Consider the following 14,382-nt stretch of genomic DNA (forward strand, 5'->3'; position numbering starts at 1 on the left):
TGATATCAATTTTAAAAGACCAATTAACTTCTTTTTATGTCCTTTATTTTACGTGAACATGAATATTTTTTTATTAACGTTCGTCAGTATTATTCGGAAAAATAATATAAATTTTTAATAAATTAAGTGAGAAAAATTTAAAGAGTTATTTTAGGAATTTGTAATATTTGTGATATTATTTAGATTTATAAATTTTTATTTTTGTAATATTTTTTAAAATTTATTTTCTATTTTTTAATTAGGAGAATTACATTATTTAAATTGTGTATTACAATTTTGTTTTATATAATGAGAGCCAAGAAATAAAATTTGTGTGTTCTATTTAAGATTCATGTGGATAATCTTAATGTGTGAGAAATAGTTTTTTTCATCAGCAGTATTAAAACTATAGTATGGAACACACAAAAGCTTGAGATACCATTATTTGATGATAAAAACAAATTTTATGATTTGGTAGTGCATCATTCAAGATATTTTGGTGTAACAAGGTCTTGATCACGATTTAAAAGATGAAAAATCAAATACTATTAATGAAAGAAAATGAAGTCAAATTTAAAAGAAGGGCGTGAGTATAATTTAGTTAACTCTTACTCTCAAGATCAAGTGCAACATGTTAAAGAAGATAACACTAAAAGCCTTGTGGAAGAAGCTTAAGAGCATTTTATGTGTCTAAGTCGTTAACCAATTGTTTACGTTTAAAGATGAAGTTGTATCAACTCAAAATGAAAATGAGAGAAAATCTCCATGATCACATTAATCATTTAAACTAACTATGTATCCCAACCACATATCCACGGCTATACCACTTTATATAGCATACAATTTTACAACTTTCATCAAATTAATCAACAATACACAACTCAACATCAGTAGTACTCATCATTAATTATTATCATTTAGCATCTTTTAAATATAAAAAATATTATATTTCAATATTTAATATCTCAACAAATTATATATTATGTACCATATGTTATAAAAGAAGTAACATATAACATTTTTAACATGTAATCATTAACTAACATACAACATCACTTCTACATAACAAACACAACTGGAGTTCTACCAACCAAAACAAATTCATCTTTATCTCATATGAAAGATAAAAAGATTATCTACAACTCTTATAAAGAGTTCAAGTTCTAATTCCATCATCTACGTACCATATGTTATAAAAGAAGTAACATATAACATTTTTAACATGTAATCATTAACTAACATACAACAACACTTCTACATAACAAACACAACCGGTGTTCTACCAACCAAAATAAATTCATCTTTATCTCATCTGAAAGATAAAAAGATTATCTACAACTCTTATAAAGAGCTCAAGTTCTAATTCCATCATCTACTATGTGGAAAACCTTAAAAACTGTAGCAATCTATGTAAAAGTTGACAACTTGACCTTAATTTGCTCACTAAAATATCATAACTTAAGTTCTAAACTTCCTTTAGGGGTGATTATAGTGTTATTGGAAAGATAACATTCAAGGTTATAACTTTCATGAAAATAATGAAAATTGACTTTGACTTCATCATGCTCAACGCGACATTTTTCCAATCGGTGCAGGTGTAGGGTTTGCACTTTGCAAAACTTAGAAATTTTGAATTTCCCAAATCACCAAAATCCATCCTTAACTCATCTACTAACTTCAAACTCAATTCTAAACCAACAGAACTCATATCATCATCATTATAGAACAGGATTCCAACCACAAAAATAACATGCAAACAAGAAGATTTCCAAAAATTGACCAACTCATTAAGTCACAACCATGCTCAACAAAAATGCAATAAAATCCAGCTGACTTCATTTGACTCAAACAAGCATCCAATGAGAATTGTGACAATTAATATATAGTGCATTTCAGATCCTATTTCAACATGCAAAATCCACAGAAGAATAGGTAAGTTTTTCTTACCTCTCTCAAGTTCAAAACAGTCAAGAAACACGGAGTCTCCATATAGACACTCTTTCTACTCAAAAACCCTTGATCATTGAACTAGTTGCACAACTAGCAATCAAACAAGACAACCAACTTCAAGAACGCCAAAGAATCCCAAGTGTTAGGGCCAACCTCACAAGTAAGGGAAAAAAAGAAAGGAAGGTTCAATTAAGGTAAGGAAACTCTCTTACGTAAACTTTTTCTCTCTTTTGTTTCCCCTTCAAAAAACAAGTTATGAGTTCCTAAAATGAAAACTCGACTCCTTAGAACAACTGAGTTAACCTACCTCCTCTCTCAAATCAACACAAAAGACTTAGCTCAAAATATGAAAGCCCAAGAAAACAAAAATCACTTAAAACAACTCAACAACAATAATAAATTAGTTACCACAATAAAATAAACTCAATTAAAATCAAACAACAACTAACTAAATTAAAATCCAACGATATAAATAATTTAGTTAACAAATTATCAATAAATTAAATTCAACTTAGCAAACAATTTAAATTCAAAGGAAACCTCACAAAATCTGTATATACTATTTCAAATTCTAGCAAGCGATCTTGATAATGGCCCCGCACTTTAGTAAACGCACAGCAAAGAAACAATCTGCACGGGACGATCCGATCTTATAAATCATACTAATAAATATATTATTTTTATTTTTTAAATATACACAATATCGGATTGTTCTAGACTACTCCTCCGTTCGTATAGAGGCACGCCAATAAATCTTTTAAATTTTAATTTTATATATTATTTTATTTTATAATATAATATAATAAATATTAATTTAAATTTTGAATTAATGTCTAAAATATATTGTATTAATTACTGAGTTTGATATCAATTTTAAAAGACCAATTAACTTTTTTTCACTAGTACAAAAGAGACATTTTACGTATGTTATTTTAGATTTTTTATGTCAAAAAAAAGTCAAACGTCAATACGAGAGACATAAATTTACGTTGGGTATTTTAACCAACGTAAAATTACGTCGGGCATCCTCCACGTCCGACATAAAATGGTTGACAGACAAACAAAAAAATAACCTCAATTCGTGAACATATCCAAAAAATACCCAAATGTTTCAATCCAATCGGAGAGATAGGTCTAGAATAAAAAATGGGTCTTGCCGCTGTGCACCATGAATAGAAAACGCCCAAAGGCCTCGCACCGCTGTCGCCGGAAACCACTGGAGAGGAAAACAATGTCAAAACACTCGCGTGCAAGAATAAATTAAACAACATTTTTACATAGAAAGATCAACACACGCATGAAAGCACTAACCTCAATTCGTGAAAAATGCCTAAATGCTTCAACTGAATAGGAGAGATAGGTTCAGAATCAAAAATGGGTTTCGCCACTGTTGTCGTTGCCGCTCACTGTGACCTTAAAACACCCAAAGGTCTCATACCACTGTTGCCGGAAATCGCTAAAGGAAACCCTAGAGGAAAACAATGTAAAAACACTTGTGCGCACGAAAAAGACGAAGGTTCTGGAGAATAAAACAATTTTTTTACGTCGAGCCAAAAGGGGTCCGACGTAAAAATTGAAATCTACGTCGGACTGTACTTCATATCTGACGTAGATTTTTATTTTTACGTCGGATCCCTTTGGTCTGACGTAAAAAAGTTTAAATTAATTTTAAAAATGCCACCGCGTATTTTTTACGTTGGATATTTTTATGACTAACGAGAAAACGGTGACGTAAAAGACTGATTTTCTACTAGTGTTTGATGCCCTTTATTTTACGTGAATATTAATATTTTTTTATTAATGTTCATTATTAGTATTATTTACAGTTGAAAAAATAATTTAAAATTTAAATAGATTAAGTGAATGAAAATTTAAGAAATTATTTTATAAATTTTTAATCTTTAAGATATTATTTAGATTTACAGATTTTTATTTGTTATAATATTTTTTAGAGATTTATTTTCTATTTTTTTAATTAGGAAAATTATATTATTCAAGTTTTGTATTACAATTTTGTTTTATAGAGAGCCAAGAAATAAAATTTGTACGTTCCATTTAAAATCATTTGCGTGTGGATGATCTTATTGTGTGATGAAGAGTTTTTTTTGTCATGGTATCAGAGCTATGGCAGTATATCATCCAAGATATTTTAGTGCAACAAGGTATTGATCAAACTTTGAAAGATGAAAACCAAATACTATTAGTGAAAGAGAATGGAGTCAGATCCAAAAGAATACTATGAGTATAATTCGGTTAGCTCTTACTCTCGAGATCAAGTGTAACATGTTAAAAGGAGATAACACCAAAAAGATTGTGGAAAAAGCTTGAGAGCATTTTATGTGTCTAAGTGGTTAACTAATCGCCTATGTTTGAAGATGGAGTTGTGTCAACTCAAAATGGAGATGAGAAGAAATCTTTATGATCACACTAATCCATGGAGATAAGATGGACCTAGAGAAAGATCAAACTTTAAACCACATCTAGAACGAGATATGAGTAATGTGCAATGTTATTATTGTCGGAAGAAATGTCACATGCAATCAATGTATAAAGAAATGAGAGAGAACCTTCAAAAATAGAGAATTATAAGGAGAGATGATAACAACTACCAAGCTAATATAACTTAAAACCTTCGTGACGATGAATGTAATATCCCAAATTTTATTAAATAAAACAGGTTATTTTGATTTTAAATATTTATTGAGATTATTAGAAAGTTTATCATATTTTTTTATACGTATTTTACTATTTATATATACGTATTTTACTATTCACATATACGTATTTACGTATTTATGAATAGTAAATATATTATTATTTTAATAAATAGTGATTTCCAAAAACAAGAACGTAAGCACTTACGTTTGTTTCAAATTATTATATTATTTTTTAATGAATAGTAATTTATAATATTATAATAATGAATAGTGCATAGTAACTTATAATATTATTTTAATGAATAGTGCATAATGCATAGTAACTTCAAAATTTCTATAAATAGGAGCCTAAGGTTTTGAAAATTCAGAATTCTAGAGAGAAGGAAATTCTGGAGAAATAGAGAGAGAAAGTAAGAGAGAGAGAAGGAGAAAGAAAAGGAGGTTCTGCTCTAGTGCCTTGTTTAAGGAGAAAGAGGAAGAGATTCTGCCCAAGTTTTTAGAGAGATATTGCACTAGTTTCAACCCCTACTTATCTAGGTAAGGGGGAGGAGAACCTTATCTTTTTAAAATTTTATATACTATTATGTATATTTATTTATGTCATTTACTTGATTATATTTATTTAGTGGGGTATCTCTAACCTCATCTATTTGCTTATATTTATTTAGTGGGGTGCCCCTAACCTCATTATTGTTATATTTATTCAGTGAGGTGTTACTAACCTCATCTAACTCCTTAACTTTTAATTACTATGTTATTGTTATAATTATTCAGTGATGTGTTCTTAACCTCATTTAACTACTTAACTTTTAATTACAATGTTTATTTATGTTATTATTATATTTATTCAGTGAGGTGTTCCTAACCTCATCTAACTACTTAACTTTTAATTATTATGTTTATTTATTTACGTTATTATTTAGTGGGGTGTTTCTAACCTCATATATTTGTTTAACCTTTAATTACTATTACTTATTCTATGATTATTCTTAAATCTATTTTGAGTAATTTTTTTATGATTAATATAATTTGTTAAAATGTCTTTTACTCATTTTAAAGATAATTAATACTCTATGGCCATAGACGATAAAGTTTGAATTATTTGTAGCTGGAGGTTTAACCTTGGAGATTTAAATGAGTAAGAAATGGAGGTGGAATATCTTTTGGTTGGTGTTATAATGATGCTCATTTATCCTGACTAGTCACTACAAGTATAATTCAAATTTTATTGTATCAAGAAAATCTAATATTTAATCTGTATAAATATATATTTATATATATATATATATGTTAAAATTTTATTTATAAATAATTATGTTTATTCGTTCGAATTATTGTATTTATTGGATATTGTTCTTACTCCTTTCTTTTCTTTGTTTTTTTTAATTAAATATATTATAAATAGATGGATCAACTTGAGATTCCAGATCATTTTGCTGTTATTATTACTGCTGTCCTACGTGGAAGGAAATTGGAATACGGAGGCTATTTGATGGATCTGTTATAACTTTACTTGTCAATCATATTATTTTAATTGTAATTTTCTTTCCGTTATGAATATATATATTGTATTAAAAGAGTAAGGAAAAGGAATAATGTGTAAAATAATACGTTATTCTAAATATTTTAGAACGATATGTTATGTATTAAATTCACAAGATATTCTTTTCTTTACTTTTATTTTTATTAAATAAATATATAGATATTGTTAATGATATAATTGCGAAAATATTATAAAATTGTATAATTTGGGTATTAGAATTAGGCGTTACATTAAATGGTATCAAAGCAACGTTCCATGTGTAACTTGGGGAAATGTGCTAACCATGTTTCTATTATAAACTGATCTATAAAATTACAGATGGCAGGAAGAAGGAATACCGAACTAACAGAGGCTGTACAAGCTATTAGGGACATGGCTGCCGCCTTGTTAAGGAATCAACCACCAGGAAGAACAGGAGAGTCACAAGGACTTGTAGAATTCAGAAGCAATAACCCTTCCCAATTTGATGGAGGATACAATCCTGAAAAAGCTGAATTATGGATTAAAGAAATAGAAAAAATATTTCGAGCTATGAACTGTCCTGACAACCAAAAAGTAAATTATGCAGTATTTATGTTAGTAGGAGAAGCAGAATATTGGTGGGATAGTACCAGGAGATTATTAGAAGGAGGGGGAATAATCATTACATGGGAAGTATTTAGAACCAAATTTTTTGAAAAATATTTTCCTAATGATGTTAGGAGGGCTAAAGAAATAGAATTTATGCAGTTAAAACAAGGGAATATGACAGTGGGAGAATATGCCTCTAAGTTTGAGGAATTGGGAAAATACTCTACTTTCTTTTATCACCCTGATGAGAGGATGAAGTGTATTAAATTCGAGGATGGACTTAGATCAGAATTAAGAAAGGCAGTAGGGATATTGGAAATCTCTGATTTTCCCACATTAATACACAAGTGTCGATTTTTGGAAGGTTTTGATCATAATAAGGATAATAGACCAAAATCTTTTGGCCCTCAATTTAGTAAGAAAAGGGATAATGAAAGAAAACCTTATGTTCGACCACAATGGAAACCCCAATCTTCTCAATTTGCAGGAAATTCCAGTAGGTCCATTAATAATCAAGCCAAGTGTTTTAAGTGTGGACAGGGTCATTATACTAAAGATTGTCATCTCAAAGGACCTGTTTGTTTCAAGTGTGGAAAGCCTGGTCATGTATTTTCTGAGTGTGGACAACCAAAGACGCACGTGAATACTTCCGGATCCAAACAAAGACCTTCTACAACTGGAAGAGTTTACACCATGACCGGAACTGAAGCTGCTCAAAACAATGATCTAATACAAGGTAAATGTTTCATTAAAGGCAAAACTTTAAATGTACTGTATGATTCAGGCGCAACTCATTCTTTTATCTCCAATAATTGTGTTCAATACCTCCAATTACCAATTTCTTCTTTAGAGAATAATTTGATTGTTTCAACCCCTACAAACAAATCTGTAATTGCCAATAAGGTTTGTTCAGACTGTCCTATTTTTATTGGCGATAAAAAATTTCTTGTAAATTTGATCTGCTTACCTTTATCACAATTAGATGTGATTTTAGGTATGAACTGGTTATCTTCCAACCACGTTCTTCTTAATTGTGCAAAAAAGTCTATAATATTTTCTGATCCTAAGGACCTATCGATTTCATTATCTAAACCAATAAACAAGTTTCCTTGGGGTAAAGTTCAAGGATATTTAATCTTATCCTCTATGGAAGCTAAAGAGGAAGTCAACTTGAAAGATATAGCTGTCGTTCAAAATTTTCCTGAAGTCTTTCCTAATGATATTCCTGGTTTGCCACCTGACAGAGAGATTGAATTTTCGATTGATTTAATACCTGGAACTGGACCAATTTCAATGGCACCCTATAGGATGTCACCTTCTGAATTAGCTGAGTTGAAGAAACAATTACAGGAGTTACTTGAAAAACAATTCATACGCCCTAGTGTATCACCTTGGGGGGCTCCTGTTTTGTTAGTCAAAAAGAAAGATGGAAGCTTTAGACTGTGTGTGGAATATCGGCAATTAAATAAGTTTACCATAAAGAATAAATACCCTCTTCCTAGGATAGATGATTTGATGGATCAATTAAGAGGAGCCACTGTATTTTCTAAGATAGATCTAAGATCAGGATACCATCAAATCAAAGTGAAAGCAGAAGACATACAGAAAACTGCATTTAGAACAAGGTATGGTCATTATGAATATCAAGTAATGCCTTTTGGAGTAACCAATGCACCTGCAGTGTTCATGGATTATATGAATAGGATTTTTCGTCCTTATTTAGACCATTTTGTGGTGGTCTTTATAGATGATATCCTCATATATTCTCGAACTCATGAAGAGCATGAAGAACACCTTCAAACTGTTCTCCAAATCCTGAAAGACAAACAACTGTATGCCAAACTTTCTAAGTGTGAATTTTGGTTAGAGGAGGTTAAGTTTTTAGGACATGTGATTTCCAAAGATGGAGTGTCTGTGGATCCATCTAAGGTAGAAGCAGTTCTACTATGGGAACCTCCAAAGACGGTAACAGAAATCCGTAGTTTTTTGGGTTTGGCAGGATATTACAGAAGATTCATTGAAGGATTTTCTAAAATAGCTATGCCTTTAACTCAACTCACCAAGAAAGGACAACCCTTTGAGTGGACAGAAAAATGTGAGAATAGTTTTCAGGAGCTTAAGAAAAGATTAACTACTGCACCAGTCTTAGCCTTACCCAATCCTAATGGACAATTTGTCGTATTTTGTGATGCCTCAAAAATGGGATTAGGGTGTGTTCTTATGCAAGATAGAAGGGTAGTAGCATATGCTTCTAGACAGTTGAGAGCTCATGAAAGGAATTACCCAACCCATGATCTAGAACTAGCTGCCATTGTTTTTGCACTCAAAATATGGAGACATTATGTGTATGGTGGTAAGTTTGATGTTTTTAGTGATCATAAAAGTTTAAAATATTTGTTTGATCAAAAGGAACTGAATATGAGACAAAGAAGGTGGATGGAATTTTTGAAAGATTATGATTTTGAATTACATTACCATCCAGGGAAAGCCAATGTTGTGGCTGATGCACTGAGTAGAAAATCCTTACATGTCTCCTCATTAATGATTCAAGAGATGAATTTGATAGAAAAATTTAGAGACATGAGTTTATCAACTACGGTAAGTCAAGATAAAATACAATTGCATGCGGTTCAAATTACTAGTGACTTACATGGACAAATTGGTAAGGCTCAGGTAGTTGATAAATTCATTCAGAAGAAAAAGAGGTTGATAGGTCAAAAGGATGGTGAAAAGTTCGATTTAGATCAAAGAGGAGTTTTGAGATTTAATAATAGGATATGTGTACCCAATGATTCAGAAATTAAGAAAATAATTTTAGGTGAGGCACATAAGAGCAAGCTGAGCATACACCCTGGGGCAACAAAGATGTATCAAGATCTCAAAAGAATGTTTTGGTGGCCCAAAATGAAAAAGGAAATAGCACAATATGTGGCTACATGTTTGATTTGTCAAAAAGCTAAGATAGAACACCAAAAGCCAGCAGGAATGTTACAACCCTTAGATATACCTGAATGGAAATGGGACAGTATAGCAATGGATTTTGTAGTTGGTTTACCACGAACAATTCATAAGTTTGATTCCATATGGGTTATTGTGGATAGACTAACAAAATCTGCTCATTTCTTACCCATCAACATTAGGTATTCTCTAGAAAAATTGACTGAACTGTATATAAGAGAGATTGTAAGGTTGCATGGGGTACCATCTAGCATAATATCTGATAGGGATCCTAGATTCACTTCTAGATTTTGGGGAAGTTTACATCAAGCATTAGGAACTAAGCTTCGTCTTAGCTCTGCATATCATCCTCAAACAGATGGACAATCAGAAAGAACCATACAATCCCTAGAAGATTTATTGAGAGCTTGTGTGCTAGAGAATTCTGGTAGTTGGGACAAATACTTGCCTCTGATTGAATTCACTTATAACAACAGTTTCCATTCTAGCATAGGTATGGCACCCTATGAAGCTTTATATGGAAGAAGGTGTAGAACTCCTTTGTGTTGGTTTGAGACAGGAGAGAATTTAATCTTGGGTCCTGAATTGGTGCAACAAACCACGGAAAAGATCAAAATGATTCAAGAAAAATTGAGAATGACTCAAAGCAGACAAAAAAGTTATGCTGATAAAAGAAGACGACCTCTTGAATTCCAGGAAGGTGATCATGTATTTTTGAAAGTTACACCAACAGCTGGTATTGGTAGGGTAATGAAATCAAAGAAACTCACTCCTCGATTTATTGGTCCTTATCAAATCCTTAGAAAAATAGGTCCTGTTGCTTACCAAATTTCTCTACCACCTTTTCTTTCTAATCTCCATAATGTTTTCCATGTGTCTCAGTTAAGAAAATATATTTCTGACCCTTCTCATATAATAATGCCTGATACAGTACAATTAAAGGATAACCTTACATTTGAAACAATGCATGTACAGATCGTAGACAGGAGGATCAAGCAGTTGAGAGGCAAACAGATTGCATTGGTAAAAGTCATTTGGAATAAAGACACTGGAGATGCTACTTGGGAACTCGAAGAAGAAGTTAGAAAAAATTATCCTTATCTATTTTAAGCAATAAAAATTTCGAGGACGAAATTTCTGTAAGTAGGGGAGAATTGTAATATCCCAAATTTTATTAAATAAAACAGGTTATTTTGATTTTAAATATTTATTGAGATTATTAGAAAGTTTATCATATTTTTATATACGTATTTTACTATTTATGTATACGTATTTTACTATTCACATATACGTATTTACGTATTTATGAATAGTAAATATATTATTATTTTAATAAATAGTGATTTCCAAAAACAAGAATGTAAGCACTTACGTTTGTTTCAAATTATTATATTATTTTTTAATAAATAGTAATTTATAATATTATAATAATGAATAGTGCATAGTAACTTATAATATTATTTTAATGAATAGTGCATAGTGCATAGTAACTTCAAAATTTCTATAAATAGGAGCCTAAGGTTTTGAAAATTCAGAATTCTAGAGAGAAGGAAATTCTGGAGAAATAGAGAGAGAAAGTAAGAGAGAGAGAAGGAGAAAGAAAAGGAGGTTCTGCTCTAGTGCCTTGTTTAAGGAGAAAGAGGAAGAGATTCTGCCCAAGTTTTTAGAGAGATATTGCACTAGTTTCAACTCCTACTTATCTAGGTAAGGGGGAGGAGAACCTTATCTTTTTAAAATTTTATATACTATTATGTATATTTATTTATGTCATTTACTTGATTATATTTATTTAGTGGGGTATCTCTAACCTCATCTATTTGCTTATATTTATTTAGTGGGGTGCCCCTAACCTCATTATTGTTATATTTATTCAGTGAGGTGTTACTAACCTCATCTAACTCCTTAACTTTTAATTACTATGTTATTGTTATAATTATTCAGTGATGTGTTCTTAACCTCATTTAACTACTTAACTTTTAATTACAATGTTTATTTATGTTATTATTATATTTATTCAGTGAGGTGTTCCTAACCTCATCTAACTACTTAACTTTTAATTATTATGTTTATTTATTTACGTTATTATTTAGTGGGGTGTTTCTAACCTCATATATTTGTTTAACCTTTAATTACTATTACTTATTCTATGATTATTCTTAAATCTATTTTGAGTAATTTTTTTATGATTAATATAATTTGTTAAAATGTCTTTTACTCATTTTAAAGATAATTAATACTCTATGGCCATAGACGATAAAGTTTGAATTATTTGTAGCTGGAGGTTTAACCTTGGGGATTTAAATGAGTAAGAAATGGAGGTGGAATATCTTTTGGTTGGTGTTATAATGATGCTCATTTATCCTGACTAGTCACTACAAGTATAATTCAAATTTTATTGTATCAAGAAAATCTAATATTTAATCTGTATAAATATATATTTATATATATATATATATGTTAAAATTTTATTTATAAATAATTATGTTTATTCGTTCGAATTATTGTATTTATTGGATATTGTTCTTACTCCTTTCTTTTCTTTGTTTTTTTTAATTAAATATATTATAAATAGATGGATCAACTTGAGATTCCAGATCATTTTGCTGTTATTATTACTGCTGTCCTACGTGGAAGGAAATTGGAATACGGAGGCTATTTGATGGATCTGTTATAACTTTACTTGTCAATCATATTATTTTAATTGTAATTTTCTTTCCGTTATGAATATATATATTGTATTAAAAGAGTAAGGAAAAGGAATAATGTGTAAAATAATACGTTATTCTAAATATTTTAGAACGATATGTTATGTATTAAATTCACAAGATATTCTTTTCTTTACTTTTATTTTTATTAAATAAATATATAGATATTGTTAATGATATAATTGCGAAAATATTATAAAATTGTATAATTTGGGTATTAGAATTAGGCGTTACAATGAAGATGTCTATTTGACAACTATTAAAGAAGTTACTAAATCAAAATGGACAATGGGTTTTGTTGCCTCAAAAAACATTTGTTTTCACACTTTAAAAACTAATGATAAATTTGGTCAATTCAAATTAGAAAATGGTGAAAAAAATGAAGGTTAAAGGCATTGAGACTGTGAGAATGAAACTTCATAACGATGTCATCTAAACTTTTGAAAATGCAATATATGTACCTTATGTTGCATCCAATATAATTTCATTGGAAAAGCTGACATGTTAAGGTTACAGGTATGTTTGTTTAAAATAGATATGCAAAGTGTACAATGAAAAACACTTGATATTGTAAGGACAAAAGAATAAAAAAAATATTTGCTACTTGGAAGGACTAATTTTGAAAAGATAAATATTTTAATCAACTAGTTATTTAGAAATTTTAATTAAAGGAGGATTTGTTGAAAAAAAATAATTCAAATTTTAAATAAATTAAGTGAGAAGAATTTTAAGGAATTATTTTAAAAATTTGTGATCTTTATGATGTTATTTAGATTTACATATTTTTATTTGTTATAATATTTTTTAGAGATTTATTTTCAAATTTTTTATTTAGAATGATTATATAATTCAAATTTTACATTACATTTTTATTTTATATATAGAAAGTCAAAAAATATATTTTGTGTGTTCTATTTAAGATCTTTAAATGTGTATGTGTGATGATGAGATTTTTCATCATTCACTTACTTAAAATATATTTTTTAATAATTATATTTTAAATAACATGAAGTAAATATTAATAGTTAACTTTATTGAAAAGTGCCCGTAGACCGTAAGTAGGATAACTAAAAAAATAAATAATGCTGAGGCTGGCGATCGTCTTCAGCTTTTTTAATTATTCATTTCTTCTTACTTTCATATTAGAAATCCTCCGTTCATGGACCACGCCACCCTCGTGTTCCATTTTTTTCTTTTTAAAAAAATAGTGCGCCCTGTTTAATGGATTCCACGCTATCCTCGCTGCAAATATAATAATGAAATTAATTAATACTGTTAAAATGCATTCCGTTCTGCAAAACAAAATTGAATCCACGTACTTTGCTATTTACATATATTGTATATATAAAAAAAAAATAATGACTAAAAGGTTCAATAAACTTTGCATTTTATTAAATGTAATACATTTTGTCGCTTGCAATTTAAATCAATAAGTTTTGCGAGCGTGTATTGTTTTTTGCTAAAAAAAGGGAGAAAACAAAGAAGGGTTCATCACCAAATGACAGTAGATAGAAGCATACTTGATTTTGCCATCATAAATGTTTCCTTTATATCAATACACTAAATAAAGTACGTGTAAATGTTTAAAAAGACGGATTAAAGGAATTAGGAGAGTGATTATAAAGTCATAAACATCGTAAAGTTTTCAAAATATAAATCTACAAGTTTATATCATTTTTTTTAACATTATAAAACTGAATATAAGTGTTTTTTTTTTTTTTTAAGTTCTAGCACTAGTATAGATGAAAGTTATAGATTTTAACTTCAATAAAATTAATATCTTAATAAATAGAAGAGTTATATACACTTATCCAAACTAAAAAGTTGTACTCATCTTAAATAGTACACATGTTCTAGTAAAAATGGGTTATTAACATTAATCATATATTAAAGTTAAAATTGTTATTCAAATGAATGTAAATACCTAATTTTATTATATTAAACATTTTAAAACTTATTTAATTAAAATTAATTTTACTCAATTTTAAAATAATACACTAGTATAGATGAAAGTTATAAT

This window comes from Cajanus cajan, chromosome 5, assembly GCF_000230855.2.
Source record: "Cajanus cajan strain Asha chromosome 5, NIPB_CcT2T_4, whole genome shotgun sequence".
Classification (NCBI taxonomy): domain Eukaryota; kingdom Viridiplantae; phylum Streptophyta; class Magnoliopsida; order Fabales; family Fabaceae; genus Cajanus; species Cajanus cajan.